Genomic DNA, 17,270 nt, shown 5'->3' on the forward strand with positions numbered 1-17,270 from the left:
ACTTCAAATCTCCTGGAGCAAATGGGGCTTTATCCTATTTTTCTCCAGAGGGATTTGAGTTTTTCAAACATGTTTTGAACTCTTGTAGTTTTCTATTGGGTATTTTCATGGCATGAAATTACTCTGTAGTTTTATTCCGAAAGGGTGCGTGCGTTGTAAAAAGAAGGAATAAGTTCCAGATTTATCTGGTTACGTCGTTCTTTCTGCAATGCTCGAAACGCATTGTCGATTATCACATCTGTGATGTTCGTCTGGCTAACATGCCTGTTCATGTGAACTCACATGTCTCCTAATTTGGGATGTCCACAGTGACTCTTTTACATAAAGTTGTATACGTTTTCAAGAAAGCACTCGCTCAAACGTAGTTTTTGCTTGGGTGATTTCTTGAATATTGAGGATGCTTTTGATGACGTGCCTTTCTATGTCATATTGAATGTCGCATGACGTCGCAAGCTACCTCCAATGAGCTATAGGCTCTTTTTGCGCTTATGCGTTTTACAGTGTCCTTTTCAGGGCACTAATTAACCCCGTTGTGGTATGAGCTATGAGCTCTCGTTGCGCTTATGCGTTCATTCCCTCTTCTAGGGCACCCCTTCCTATTTCATCACCTTTCCCTTTCCCAATTCCCATTCCTTGTCCCATTCTCCCTCAGGTAAATGATGAAATAGGCTCATATGTATGGCGATGGCACAAATGTCCCAAATGGAGGATAACGTGCCTCTGGAGCCGGCCTTCTGATACCTGATACCTGATGTCGTCAGAAAAGAGTAAACAAAATCTTGCTTACAAATTTTAAGGAAAATATATCTTCGAACATAGCCGAATAATGCTAAATTATGTGTGCGCTTTGACTTTTATCGTGAAGTCTGACATTGTACCTCCACAAAATTAAGCGCCATTCGATCGACCGAATATTACCAAGTTATTAAGATTTTTTACGACGGTCGTTGGGCTTCTTCAACAATCTTGTTGTTATTCAAGAAGAATCAGTATGGCGACAGCATCATACGGCTGCACGGAAAGTATACAGTGCCAACCAAAAGCATTTGCACATATGACTTTATTAGCATGTATTATTTATATTTTCAACCAACTATGCTGAACAGTATATTTTTTTCAATAATGTTTTCCTACTTCAATCGATTACACAACAAAAGAGTAAACTCGTGTGTCGGTGCATTGGGGCAGTTCAGACTATAAACATGTCAAAAACTCAAAGCTCCCATATGTTTTTTACAATCCTTGGTGCACAAATAGAGTCCTGTTAAATTTTCAGCCATTTCGGTGGTGATTTAATGGTGGCCCAAAATCAAAATAGGTTTATATGTGAATTACTATGGAGAATTTTCAAAAATGGTTCTCGGCGTTGTAGAGCATTAACGCATGGATAAAGTTATAGGGTCAAAGTCAAATTGAATTCTTCAGACTTCAATGATGAATGTTGCCGAAGACCGCAACTCGTTTCGACTCACGAGACAGAAGTTATTAATCAATATTCATCGATGCATGCTTGAACAGAAGACCACAGCTCGATCGACACACTTGACACGCAATCATAGCATGCGTGTTACCTTCTTGCACACCTTGCAGGGCATCGTGTATAAAGATGCACATGCGAGTGAGAATTTGTTTAATAACTTTTTTCCTGATTGTCGAAATAAGTTCCTGTCTTCGGCAACATTCATAATTTAGATCTGAAGAATTCAATTCGGCTTTTACCTTATGACTTCATCCATGTGGTAATGCTCTACAACGAGGAGAACCTTTTTCAAAAATTCTCCATAGTAATTCCCATATAAACCTATTTTGCTTTTGGGCCACCATTAAATCGCCACCGAAATGGCTAAAAATTTGACAGGACTCTAGTTTTGCACCAAGGATTGTAATGAACATATGGGAGCTTTGAATTTTTGACATGTTTAAAGTCTGAACTGCATATATGCAACCAAATAGTTTCTATTCATTTCTGCAGGTTATGATTTTTTAGCATACACTGTAATTGGAAACATCTGTCAAAAAAAATTTCGTTATGTTTTGAAATATGCATTCGTTTCAGGGCGAGCAATACACATGTCACGGAAGAGTCACGGCAGCACAAGTTTTGTTACACAGAAGTCACAGTGACTTCTGTGGAACAAAACTTGTGCTGCCGTGACTTTTCCGTGACTCTTCCGTGACATGTGTGCTACTTGCCCTGGCAGTTGTGTAGTATCAAACATAAACAAAACAATCAAAGTTTGGGAAGAAAATGAGGATGGTTTACGGGATTTACGGGAATTTTTACGTTGATTAGAACGGCAGGGGAGATTTACGGCTGAGGAAACAACGACTTATGGCTACCTATCGACTATTGAGGGGAAGAAGAATCACAAACAGGTAAGCTAAGCAAATATTGCCTCAAAAATGTTCTGCAAGACGGTTTGCTTCTCTGCTCGCCAGCTGACGAGCAAATAAGCAAGATGTCTTGCAAAACATCTTTGAGTGGCCAGCCAGACAAGGATTCAAACTAAACCTGGTCAGAATTTTCAAGCTCCAACTTCAGCAATACTCGCTTGGTCGTATTTATGAAATAAACTCTAACCAATTAAGTCCATAAGTCAGATTCGAAGAAATCCACTTTGACAGCGAAACGCGAAATTTGTTTGTTTTCTGAAAACATATTGGCAACATTATTTTAGATGCAAATGTTTTCTGAAAACTATATATTAACTGAAGATGTTTCGAAGAAACTAATAAAATACTCTTAGATAACATATTTTGGAGTTTCTTCATCTGCAACTTGTTTCGATGTGTTACTTGGGAAGATATCCTTGAACAAAATTTCCAAATTTATCCCTGAAAGATTATTTGGAAGAATATCTGCAGAAATTTCGTAAAGAAACTTTGGAAGATTATCTTATAAAATTCTTGTTGAAGTATCGGTAGGAATTCTTTCTGAATAAATTGCTAGATAACTCCCTGAAAGCTTCTCCGGAGCAGAAATTTCAAGAGGAATCCCCAGAAGATTTTTTTTGTTTTTTTTTTTAAGATTCGCCTGAAGAGATTCAGTAAAAGTTTTTGGAGGAATTCTTTAAGATTTTTTCAAACAATTTTCTATTTCTACAAGAGTTTTTGAAAGATTTTCGGAAAGAAACCCAATGAGAAATTCGAAAAAAAATTCCCGGCGGAATTTATAAAGTTTTTTCTGAAATATTTGTTTTGGTTTGGGGAAATAGAAAAAAAACTATACAACTTGAAACATTTACTGGAAACAACAATGTAAAGAACTGAAAAAAAAAACACGAAACACTTGACATTTGAAATACTTTTTTGTCCACATAGTATAAAATTTCATTGAATCCTCCTGAAACAAATGATTTATTAACATTAAAAATAATACAAAATGAAAGTAGACCAAATTGTGATCTTGGAATTCTCTTGCATTTAAATTAACAAAGCTAAAAAATTACAAGATCAAAATTTGTTATGTTAGATCTTACGCCGTAAGGTGATCTATCCACATTACGGAACTATTGATTTCTAACCAAATGTTGTGCAAAAATGCAAAAAGCGCAGAGCACCACTGATCTAGGGTGCCACGGATTCACATCCTTTCCACAGGAAGAATCACCATTGAGTTTTTTGAGAGTGGGATCCGATCCCAGGCCCTCGGCGTGCTAGTCATGTGCTCCTAACAGATTCGCTGTTGCACTAACGTAGCCTTAACCTCGTATACCGAAGCTCACCGTGCTGTTCAGCTGCTCGTGCTGCTTCCAACTTTCCATAAACACACTAATTGATAACGGAGAGTTTCAGGTATGTACTCTTAGGGAAGGGGGAAATGTGGCCAAAGTCTACGCTTCATACAAATTTTGAAAGTTTTGTCTGAACAAAAGTCTACGAGGGGGAGGTTGGGTCTGCGATGACCAAAAATGAGCTTACGTAGTTTATGGACAGCGTCCCTGTTGCTTTATTGACAATTTCTGTTTTTTTAATAGGTACCGTAACGCGCTGTTGGAATCAGATACTAAACGATACCTAATTGAAAAACGTCTGATTAATTTCTTCCCGGAGATCAATTTGATCCCGGTTAAATGTAGTCAATTTTTCATGTTCATACAAAACAGTTTAGCCATTAAAGTAAAGCAAAATGAACATTATTTTCTACCTTTTGTTGCATATTTTTGTTTTTGTTCCACAGAGCGTCACCGTCGTCGTCACTGCAGTGTTTGGCGTAGACTGGATAAGGCGTGGGGACAACTTCTTGCATTGCATGGCGACAGAGGCAGCAACAACAGCAAGTCAAGAACAAGAAGTCATCGAGTGCATTAGAAAATCTTAGGCCAAGAACTTGTCCTCACGATCGCGGTTTGCGCAGACAGATCGTGGCCAGATATGGCCCTGGGTACATATGTAGGACCTGGTCTGCGTGGCCAGTCTGAGCGTTCCCCGTCTGGGTGATTAATCAACGGCTCAGTCTGGCTGTCTGGGCCGCCGTGTGCCAGACAGTCTCATAGCCAGACGGACAGATAGCGAACGGGTTAGGCCGAGCAGAGCAGTCCAGACATTGCTCCGCCTGCCTGTGCCTGACCAGACGGACTACTGTGGAAAATCACTCCCAGCACGGGGAACGGGAATTGTGACGTGGGTAACCGCAGACAACATTAGCAGGCAATCGAAGGTACCAAAATATGTGCAACAACTTGTAGAAGCAATATTTCTACAAGATCCAGACGAAGCTGGGAGGCTAAGCTACATAACCATTCGACGTACGTTGGAGCTTAGTTAAAGTAGCGGAAAGGTATGCCATCGGAAATGTTATAGATTGGTTGTTGTTCGCGCCTGAAAACTAGATTCTTTCAATATAAGAAATGAGCGGTGGGTCAAAATAAGAACTTATTGGGAAGAGACATAGAAGAGCAACCATTTGAAGTTCAATTAGTTTATATGAGGTTTTGGGTGTGATTTCATTTTGTTTCTATAGGGGAACTAAAGACCTCTTTAAGTAAATTTGGTATACAATGTTGCTTTGGGTCCACAAATCTTCAAAGAAAAAAAAAATCGTCTGGTGTGATACAAAGTGTCATAATAAATATCCTATAGTAGACGCACCGCGAGGTGCAAACATCATCCAGACTCGTACAACAAATCAACAACAGCACCACTTCCTTCACTCCATCTCGTGTCCAACTCGCGACCAGAAAAGCATTACACCTCAGCAAGAGATGTTCCCCCAGGAGAAGAGGAGCCGAAACGAAGGGGAAAATCGCATCGCGTGTTTCACAACATATCCCAGACGTGTGGTGCGTCTGGTGTGCAACATTATAATAAATATGATTTTATGCGTCTGAATGTCTGGACGAAAATGAAACGCTCATCGCCATCGCAGAGAACAACGATGGAAAGAGAAAGGAATGATATACTTTTGGGGAAGAGGAGCTTCTGAGTAGGTAGGTGCATCGTCGAAACAGATGCATTTCGGGCTGGCCAAAGATAGGAAGGAAGGAAGCAAACACGTTCTTTTTTGGGCAAGAACAAGCGCAGCAACAGATGAGGGCTTGGTGACGATGCGGTGGATCGTGTCCTGGAGGCTGGAGAGGAGACAGAACAAGACGAGAGAGAGGTAAATTACGAAATTCGGGCCCAAAATGGAAACCCGGAGGCGGACCAATTCGGTAGCTGGTTTCAAATGAGAAAATTATACACTGATACCGGAAAGGTTGATTATATGTTGCTGATATAAATGAGTTATTACCGGTGGGAAAAGTGCTGCAAGTGGGAAGATGATGGCTGGTTTGACATCCTGCAGAGTGCTTATTTTCTTTTGTTCTTTTGTCAGAAGTTCTTGGTTTATTTAATTTCTATCACGTTTGTATTTACATATATAGAATTATACTACTAATCAATTGATCAATGAACTGCGAAAATAAGATTTTTCTGTACAAGTCGTATTTTTTTAAAAAGCTTGCCAAGTTAGATAATTATGAAGGTTATAATACTCGGCTTAAAAGTGCCACCTTACAGCAGACTACCGAATCAAATATTCTATTATCTGTTAGCTCTTGATATATCAAACAATTTGTCAAGGACAGCAACTTTCCAAATTACATCGGTCCTCAGATATTATAAGTATAGAATCAGTATACTTACTAATGTGTTAAAAACAAGCAAATTGCTGAAATTTGTAAAAATAAAAAGAGTTTTTTTTTTTCAAATTCCTATTAGAGCCACTTAATGACAGAGGCACGGTAAAGGCTGGGTTTTTTTTTTATTTTTTTTATTTTTTTTTATTTAAAAAAAAAGGCTGGGTTGGTATGCTGCGCAATTCAGATCCTATTGTGATCCACTAGCCTCTGTCCAGCATCTCCTATCCCTGCCTCCACCTAGTACCGGCCGGAAACTATGAGCAACCTTAGGGAAGATCGAGTAATCTACCCCGGTGGGAACTTTGGTCATAGGCTGACAGGGAAGAGGGGGTTTGCTTCGGTAAACCTGAGCATCTGTTCTCCAGGAGGAGCGGCTCACAACAGCGTCTGATCCCCATGTTAGGGGCGGCTGATCTACGTCCGAGTGCCAGGGAAGGACTCTAAGCTCAATTGTGCACTATGGTCCTCCGGAAAGTAAGGGGTTGGTGTCAGGCCCTACGAGCCAGTCGTAAAAAACCATTGTAGCGGAAAATCAGCAACAGAATAATACGAACCGAGACCAACGGCAACGACCCCAGCGAACAAAAAGGACTTGCGATTGGAAACTCGGTACTTGCAACTGCCGATCTCTCAGTTTTATTGGGAGCACCCGCATACTCGCCGATCTACTGAAGGACCGCGGGTTCGGGATCGTAGCGCTGCAGGAGGTGTGTTGGACAGGATCCATGGTGCGAACGTTTAGAGGTAATCATACCATTTATCAGAGCTGCGGCAACACACGCGAGCTGGGAACAGCTTTCATCGTGATGGGTGATATGCAGAGGCGCGTGATCGGTTGGTGGCCGATTGACGAAAGAATGTGCAGGTTGAGGATCAAGGGCCGATTCTTCAACTTCAGCAAAATAGACGTGCACAGCCCATACTCCGGAAGTACTGATGTTGACAAGGACGCATTTCACGCGCAGCTCGAACGCGAGTATGATCGCTGCCCAAACCACGACATCAAGATCATCATAGGAGATTTGAACGCGCAGGTAGGCCAGAAGGAGTAATTCAGACCGACGATTGGTAAGTTCAGCGCACACCAGCAGACGAACGAAAACGGCCTACGACTCATTGATTTCACCGCCTCCAAAAATATGGCCATACGTAGCACCATTTTCCGACACAGCCTCCCTTATCGTTACACCTGGAGATCACCACAGCAGACGGAATCTTAAATCAACCACATTCTGATTGACGGACGGCACTTCTCCGACATTATCGACGTCATCAGGACCTGTCGTAGCGCCAACATCGACTCCGAGCACTATCTGGTGATGGTCAAACCGCGCCCAAAACTCTCCGTCATCAACAATGTACGGTACCGGCAACTGCCACGGTACAACCTAGAGCGACTGAAGCAACCGGATGTCGCCTCAGCATACGCGCAGAATCTGGAGGCCGCGTTGCCAGACGAGGGCGAGCTCGATGAGGCTCGTCTAGAGTACTGCTTGAGTACAGTGAAACCATGACCAACCATTTTGAAACGATCGTTACCAGTGCTGTGAAGTCCAATCAAAACTAAATATATTAAAAAAAAAACTGAATTAATCCACCTATGGTGAACAGAACCCATCTTACACTTATCAAAATTATTGTTGTATTATTCGTATGTTTGATTGTGATTTTTGGTCATTCAAGAAAATATTGTAGATTTGGTATTATGTTGATTGCTTTCCATAATAGAATCATCGACCATGGGCTTAACTACCAGAAATGCCAGACAAAATCTCACTCCGCTCGCTTCCCATCGATCACCTTTTTAAGGCTCAAGCATTCGTCATCATTTTTCGGAAATTGAAAAGCAGTTTTTTCGCTGTAAGTCAAAACAATCGCCATGGAAATGTATTCACTGTATTCCATTCCTCATGAGGAATACAGTGAATACATTTTCGCTGCAAACATTTTAGTTTCGAACGAAAAAACTGCTTTCAAATGTTTAATGATCACGATGATTTCAATGACGAATTGTTCCACGTTAACGGTTGATCCAAATTTTCGGTAGTAATAGGTCGATTGATCACTCGCTACGCTGGCGTCGTTTCTGCTTCTGTTTGACGTTTGCTCACTACTGCCACCTAGTGATTGCCCGGCCAAGCACAGTACGTTTAGCATTGGGCGGTTATGTTTTGATGACAATGTTTTTCAATGAAACTTTATAGAACAAGTTTCACGTCATTTATACAATTCTTATGGTATAAAAAGGATAAAAATAGCCGGGGCCCGTGGCGTAGTGTAGCTCATGTAAGACAGCAAGCAAATCTATCTTATATATGAAAATGGATTTTTGTCTGTCTGTCTGTCTGACCGCTATGGATTCGAAAACTACTGGACCGATCGTTGTGAAATTTTGTATGTGGGTATTTTTGGGGCCGGGGAAGGTTCTTATCTATGTTCTTAGCTTGGTGTGAGACCTCCCCGGACTCTGGAACGGGGGGTTCCCATATAGATGACTTTGCGGGGGACGATCCTATAGAGCTCTATGCCAAAAAACACAGTAGGCAGGCAGTACAACGTTTGCCGGGACAGCTAGTATAATCATAAAAAAAGGAATTTATTGAGATTACTCTCAAATACTCTTCAAAAGAAATCTCGGTAACTAAATTTCCAATCAAAATAAAATTAAATACAATTGTACGAAGATGTTGTACATTTCATTTAATGCTAAGAGCAACCAAATCGGTTGACAGACGGCTGAGAAATTTATTACTATACATTTTATCAAAAATCTCTCAAAAGCGTAAATTTTATTACTCAAAAGTACTCCTCGAAAGATATCTCGGTTACAAAATGTCCAATCGGAATGAAATTCTAGAGCGTTATTCTAGGATGCAGTAGCTTTCGATTGGGATCTTAAGAACCCAAATCGGTTGATAGACGGCTGAGAAATTTTTTATGATACATTTTATCAAAAATCTCTCAAAAGCGTAAACTTTATTACTCCTAAGTTCTCATTGAAAGATATCTCGGAAACAAAATGTCCAAACGGAATGAGATTCAATAGCATACTACTAGGATGCTGCAGCTTTCATTTGGTGATGAGGGACCTCAAATCGATTGACACACGACTGGTCAATTTATTATGAAGCATTTTTCAAAGACCTCTTAAAAAGTTAAGTTGTACTACTCCCTAGCACTCTTTGAAAGATATCTCGGTAACCGAACGTCCAATCAAAATAAAATTCAATAGCGTTCTACTAGGATGTAGTAGCTTTCATTTGCTTCCAAGAGAACTCAAATCGGTCAACAGACGGCTGAGAACCGTGAGTGACATTTTTTTGTAACATACATACACACACATACACACACACACACACACACACACACACACACACACACACACACACACACACACACACACACACACACACACACACACACACACACACACACACACACACACACACACACACACACACACACACACACATAGACACACACGCACATACAGACATTTGCTCAATTCGTCGAGCTGAGTTAGTTGGTATATGTGACTCGGCCTTGCGGGCCTCGGATCGAAAGTCGGTTTTCCAAGCGGTATTTATACCCTTCTTATGGGTGTAATAAGGGTAATTATGGGTGTAAGAAGGGTAAAACCTTTAAAAAACAACAGGTAATGAAAAGGCAGGCCAAACACAAATGGTTAGGCAACTATATACACGGGAGACGATAGACACTACGACCCTTGAGAAAGGCCAAAACCCTTCGGCCGAAACGTCGGGAGAGTAGGAAACATTTCGTTCTCGACATAAAGACTGAGAAAGCCACCCAAAAGATCGAGCAGCCATCAACGTCACAGCCGAGAGCACCATTTGGGTACGTGGAACGGAATCGACGGAACGAATGGTTTGACGAAGAGTGCAGAACGGTTTTGGAGGAAAAGAACGCAGCGAGGGCGGTAATGCTGCAGCAAGGCACACGACAGAACGTTGAACGTTACAAATAGAAGCGGAAACAGCAGACCTGCCTCTTTCGGGAGAAAAAGCGCCGCCTGGAAGAATCGGAGTGTGAAGAAATGGAACTGCTGTGCCGTGCCCAAGAAACACGGAAGTTATATCAGAAGCTCAACGCATCCCGCAACAGCTTCGTGCCGCAAGCCGAAATATGCAGGGATAAAGACGGAGGCCTCTTGACGGACGGACGTGAGGTGATCGAAAGGTGGAAGCAGCAGTTCGATCAGCACCTGAACGGCGTGGAGAACGTAGGCACGGGAGCCCACGGCAGCGGAGGGAACGACGACGCCAGTGCAGCGGAGGACGGAAATGAACCAACTCCCACGCTGAGAGAAGTTAAGGATGCCATTCACCAGCTCAAAACCAACAAAGCAGCTGGTAAGGATGGTATCGCAGCTGAACTCATCAAGCTGGGCCCAGAAAAGTTGGCCACCTGTCTGCATCGGCTGATAGTCAGGATCTGGGAAACCGAACAGCTACCGGAGGAGTGGAAGGAAGGGGTAATCTGCCCCATTCACAAGGAAGGCTACCATTTGGAATGTGAGAACTTCAGGGCGATCACTATTTTGAATGCTGCCTACAAAGTGCTATCCCAGATCATCTTCCGTCGTCTGTCACCTAAAACGAATGAGTTTGTGGAAAGATCAAACCGGCTTCATCGACGGCCGGTCGACAACGGACCAGATCTTTACCTACAGAAATGCCGCGAATACCAGGTCCCAACGCATCACCTGTTCATCGACTTAAAAGCGGCATACGACAGTATCGACCGCGCAGAGCTATGGAGAATCATGGACGAAAACGGCTTTCCTAGGAAGCTGACTAACCTGACTACAGCAACGATGGATGGTGTTCAAAACTGCGTAAGGGTTTCGGCCCTATGCAGTTCATTCGAATCTCGCCGGGGACTGAGACAAGGTGATGGACTCTCATGCCTACTCTTCAACATCGCTCTGGAAGGTGTGATGCGACGAGCCGGGCTCAACAACCGGGGAACGATTTTCACAAAATGTGGACGACATGGACATTATTGCCAGAACATTTGGAACGGTGGCAGAGCTGTACACACGCCTCACGCAGAAAAATGGCACTTGTTCAAAACAATAAAACGCATGGTTGATTTTCAAACTGAGAATTTACTTATTCCAAAGTTATATTTAATTGTTTTCATTTAGAGTTTATCAATAAAAACAACCGATTACCATCATTTCATATAATATCAAAAATTTCATTTGTTTCAACAAAATAAAAACCATAAACATGGTCCTAAAGCACTCACACATCTTTAAAATGCTTACCCCAACATCGGCACAACGAAGAAGGTGCAGCAAATCCATCACGCCAACTTCCAAGTGCAGCTTTGGCGATGATGAATAACGCGCAAGTACTCACGACAGCATCCACAAAAAGTTGATCGGTTTCGCCTTCTTTGTCTTTTTTTAGTCGTTCTCCTCCCCATCCGCTTACCGACTGTCTAAAAATAGATTTCCGAGCTTCCGCAGTTGCTGCCGTCACCTACACAATAACATTCCGGGTTTGTTAGTGGCAAAAGTGCAGTCGTTTGAATCAATCCATTATTTCATGTTGAAAAAACCATATCTCTGTTTATTTTAACAAACTGTCAAAAATTTCGACAAATGAAAATATTTGTATTATCAAACAATAGAACAAGTTCAGTTTAAACTAGAAATCAGTTTGTCGCTATAGTAAACTGAAAAATCGGTTGATTTGAACTGGAATTCAATTGTGTTTACAATTTGTTTTTCTGCGTGCTGAAACGCGAAGCTGCAAAGGTCGGACTGGTGGTGAATGCCTCAAGAACAAAGTACATGCTGGTAGGCGGAACCGAAAACGACCAGAACCGTCTAGGTAGTAATGTTCCGATAGACCGGAATACTTTTGAGGTAGTGGAGGAATTCGTCTACCTCGGATCCTTACTGACGGCCGACAAGAACGTGAGCCGTGAAATTCGGAGGCGCAACATCAGCGGAAGTCGGGCCTACTACGGGCTCTAGAAGAAACTGCGGTCGAAAAAGATTCACCCACGCATCAAATGCACCATGTACAAAACGCTAATAAGACCGGTGGTCCTCTACGGGCACGAGACATGAGGCTCGAGGAGGACCTGCAAGCACTCGGAGTTTTCGAGCGACGCGTGCTAAGGACGATCTTCGGCGGTGTGCAGGAGAACGGTGTGTGGCGGAGAAGGATGAACCACGAGCTCGCTGCACTTTACGGCGAACCCAACATCCAGAAGGTGGCCAAAGCCGGAAGGATACGGTGGGCAGGGCATGTTGCAAGAATGCTGGACAACAACCCTGCAAAGCTGGTGTTTGCAACTGATCCGGTTGGCACAAGAAGGCGTGGAGCGCAGAGAGCACGATGGGCGGACCAGGTGGAGCGTGACTTGGCGAGCATCGGGCGCGACCGAGGATGGAGAGCGGCAGCCACAAACCGAGTATTGTGGCGTACTATTGTTGATTATGTCTTGTCTTAATAATGTTGAACAAATAAATGTATGTATGTACGAAAGCTCGTTGAGGCACAATGTTACCTCAAATATGAAAAAATATGTAGAATTAAAAAAATGGTTTGAAAAATGTTATATTAATTGAATAATACGTGTACAAAAAAAATAAAAAAAAACTGCTTAAATGAGTTTTGTCAAATAGATTAAACAGTCATAAACTTCAAAATTAACTGTAACCAGTGCTGAAAATGTTATTTCTACATATCTAAATTCATGTCCGTGTAGCTGCCGGCTTAGTATACATCAAATATTCGAAGAAGATCGTTTTTTCCGTGACTTTCTTGTAGAACTGGTCTAGCCGCACAAATTTTTCATATACCCACTCAGTTGAGCTCGGCTAATTTGCATTCTTTGCCGAGATTTGCACAGCGGAGCGTTCGACAATCGCAATTTAACTGAGATATCAGCAAAAAGTCAAGTTTATTCATAGCAGCACCCATGGGTGCCGCTATCATTAAACAGTAACCGTCAAGCGTTTAGCCGAGATTTCAGCAAATGAACTTTAACCGAGATTCGCACAGCCAATCTCGGCATTCTGTTTTAAGTGTGTACCATATTTTCAGGTTCAGCTTCTAAAATGAGCTGTAGGTGGTTGAATTTAGATATGTCGAAATGACATTTTCAGCACTGACTGTGAGTCATAACTCCTATACTTATTGATCTTTTCCCTGCGTACTTTTTCGTAATATTATTTGAAATCCTTTTAATACCATGCTTTGAATACATTGTACCGATTTAATGCAAGTCGATCCACTGCAATCTAGGTCACATTACGAAGTCTCTTCAAGACAGCATGCTTTATGCATTCGTTTTCACCGACAAACAGCAAACATAAAGAGCTATAGGTAAAAATAGTGATACACCAGCCAAAACGCAACGCATTATTCATCGCCCATATGCCTTCCATATCATGGATCCACGCCTGGAATCTCCGCTTGTTTATGCCCGCAAATTCAAATCAACTAAATAAACGAACCGCCAGACGACCGGCGACGGTGTTGTCTCCGTGCAATTGCCCATGCATGTCGTCGCCTCTAAGGCTGTGACCATAGTGGGTAAGGTGAGATGCGATCGGATGCGATAAGTTATGAGATGAGAAGAGGGATGTTTGATAGGCCATAGTGCATAAGGTTTTCAATGAAGGTGCGCATGTTGTTTTCACATCCTTTTTCGCCTATTTCGTGCGCATCAACGACTCGCGTGATTTGATCGATGAAGTCGCTTGTATGTTGAAGCGCTTCTTTGGATGTGGGTAGTGAAATGATCGTTTCATCTATAAGAGCGGAAAAATAAAATGCACCCGCTTTTTGTTTTATGCGGGCCGTTTTTTTTTTTTGCTATAACTTAGTCAGTTTTGATCCTGTTGTAATAGCAAAATCCGACCAGTTAAAAAAAAATCTAGTGTAACTGTACAAGATTAAGGTTATTGAATTAATTATTTGAGAAAAGAATGTTTAACATGTAATTATAAATGTCAATTTCTTGATTTTGCTTTGGCTGACCAAGCCATGTGGGAAATTACACTGTTGAAAATGCTTTGACATCCATGTGCACAACAGAACATGTGCTCGATGAACAAATTGAGATTTGAAATTATGAAAAGAAATCCACGTACTCCGGTGAGACTCGAACTCACGACTCCCAATTCGCTAGACGGGCGCTTCTATTCCTTCAAGCTACGGAGTCACTCGACTATCTCCGTCGCCAGCAGGCCTAGAACTGAACTCGATTCCACAATCGCACATGGTTATCTTCTTTTCACAATCCAAACCCCCTTCGGATGGGATTAGATGAACATCTAACACATTGTCTGTTGTGCACATGTATGTCAAAGCGGGAGAGGAAGTTATTTTTAATTGTCGAGAGCTTCGGGCACTGCCTTCCAATCACTTATTGGTATGGCAATTAGTGTGCAGTCGGACTCTCGACGGGTCGGTCCTCGGCCGACCGAATACGGTAAGGGTGACCGTAGCACCTTACAAATGTCAATTTCTTGATTTTGCTTTGGCTGACCAAGCCATGTGGGAAATTACACTGTTGAAAATGCTTTGACATCCATGTGCACAACAGAACATGTGCTCGATGAACAAATTGAGATTTGAAATTATGAAAAGAAATCCACGTACTCCGGTGAGACTCGAACTCACGACTCCCAATTCGCTAGACGGGCGCTTCTATTCCTTCAAGCTACGGAGTCACTCGACTATCTCCGTCGCCAGCAGGCCTAGAACTGAACTCGATTCCACAATCGCACATGGTTATCTTCTTTTCACAATCCAAACCCCCTTCGGATGGGATTAGATGAACATCTAACACATTGTCTGTTGTGCACATGTATGTCAAAGCGGGAGAGGAAGTTATTTTTAATTGTCGAGAGCTTCGGGCACTGCCTTCCAATCACTTATTGGTATGGCAATTAGTGTGCAGTCGGACTCTCGACGGGTCGGTCCTCGGCCGACCGAATACGGTAAGGGTGACCGTAGCACCTTACAAATGTCAATTTCTTGATTTTGCTTTGGCTGACCAAGCCATGTGGGAAATTACACTGTTGAAAATGCTTTGACATCCATGTGCACAACAGAACATGTGCTCGATGAACAAATTGAGATTTGAAATTATGAAAAGAAATCCACGTACTCCGGTGAGACTCGAACTCACGACTCCCAATTCGCTAGACGGGCGCTTCTATTCCTTCAAGCTACGGAGTCACTCGACTATCTCCGTCGCCAGCAGGCCTAGAACTGAACTCGATTCCACAATCGCACATGGTTATCTTCTTTTCACAATCCAAACCCCCTTCGGATGGGATTAGATGAACATCTAACACATTGTCTGTTGTGCACATGTATGTCAAAGCGGGAGAGGAAGTTATTTTTAATTGTCGAGAGCTTCGGGCACTGCCTTCCAATCACTTATTGGTATGGCAATTAGTGTGCAGTCGGACTCTCGACGGGTCGGTCCTCGGCCGACCGAATACGGTAAGGGTGACCGTAGCACCTTACAAATGTCAATTTCTTGATTTTGCTTTGGCTGACCAAGCCATGTGGGAAATTACACTGTTGAAAATGCTTTGACATCCATGTGCACAACAGAACATGTGCTCGATGAACAAATTGAGATTTGAAATTATGAAAAGAAATCCACGTACTCCGGTGAGACTCGAACTCACGACTCCCAATTCGCTAGACGGGCGCTTCTATTCCTTCAAGCTACGGAGTCACTCGACTATCTCCGTCGCCAGCAGGCCTAGAACTGAACTCGATTCCACAATCGCACATGGTTATCTTCTTTTCACAATCCAAACCCCCTTCGGATGGGATTAGATGAACATCTAACACATTGTCTGTTGTGCACATGTATGTCAAAGCGGGAGAGGAAGTTATTTTTAATTGTCGAGAGCTTCGGGCACTGCCTTCCAATCACTTATTGGTATGGCAATTAGTGTGCAGTCGGACTCTCGACGGGTCGGTCCTCGGCCGACCGAATACGGTAAGGGTGACCGTAGCACCTTACAAATGTCAATTTCTTGATTTTGCTTTGGCTGACCAAGCCATGTGGGAAATTACACTGTTGAAAATGCTTTGACATCCATGTGCACAACAGAACATGTGCTCGATGAACAAATTGAGATTTGAAATTATGAAAAGAAATCCACGTACTCCGGTGAGACTCGAACTCACGACTCCCAATTCGCTAGACGGGCGCTTCTATTCCTTCAAGCTACGGAGTCACTCGACTATCTCCGTCGCCAGCAGGCCTAGAACTGAACTCGATTCCACAATCGCACATGGTTATCTTCTTTTCACAATCCAAACCCCCTTCGGATGGGATTAGATGAACATCTAACACATTGTCTGTTGTGCACATGTATGTCAAAGCGGGAGAGGAAGTTATTTTTAATTGTCGAGAGCTTCGGGCACTGCCTTCCAATCACTTATTGGTATGGCAATTAGTGTGCAGTCGGACTCTCGACGGGTCGTGTTGTGCACATGGATGTCAAAGCATTTTCAACAGTGTAATTTCCCACATGGCTTGGTCAGCCAAAGCAAAATCAAGAAATTGACATTTGTAAGGTGCTACGGTCACCCTTACCGTATTCGGTCGGCCGAGGACCGACCCGTCGAGAGTCCGACTGCACACTAATTGCCATACCAATAAGTGATTGGAAGGCAGTGCCCGAAGCTCTCGACAATTAAAAATAACTTCCTCTCCCGCTTTGACATACATGTGCACAACAGACAATGTGTTAGATGTTCATCTAATCCCATCCGAAGGGGGTTTGGATTGTGAAAAGAAGATAACCATGTGCGATTGTGGAATCGAGTTCAGTTCTAGGCCTGCTGGCGACGGAGATAGTCGAGTGACTCCGTAGCTTGAAGGAATAGAAGCGCCCGTCTAGCGAATTGGGAGTCGTGAGTTCGAGTCTCACCGGAGTACGTGGATTTCTTTTCATAATTTCAAATCTCAATTTGTTCATCGAGCACATGTTCTGTTGTGCACATGGATGTCAAAGCATTTTCAACAGTGTAATTTCCCACATGGCTTGGTCAGCCAAAGCAAAATCAAGAAATTGACATTTGTAAGGTGCTACGGTCACCCTTACCGTATTCGGTCGGCCGA

The sequence above is a fragment of the Aedes albopictus genome, chromosome 2 (assembly GCF_035046485.1).
Source record: "Aedes albopictus strain Foshan chromosome 2, AalbF5, whole genome shotgun sequence".
Classification (NCBI taxonomy): Eukaryota; Metazoa; Arthropoda; class Insecta; order Diptera; family Culicidae; genus Aedes; species Aedes albopictus.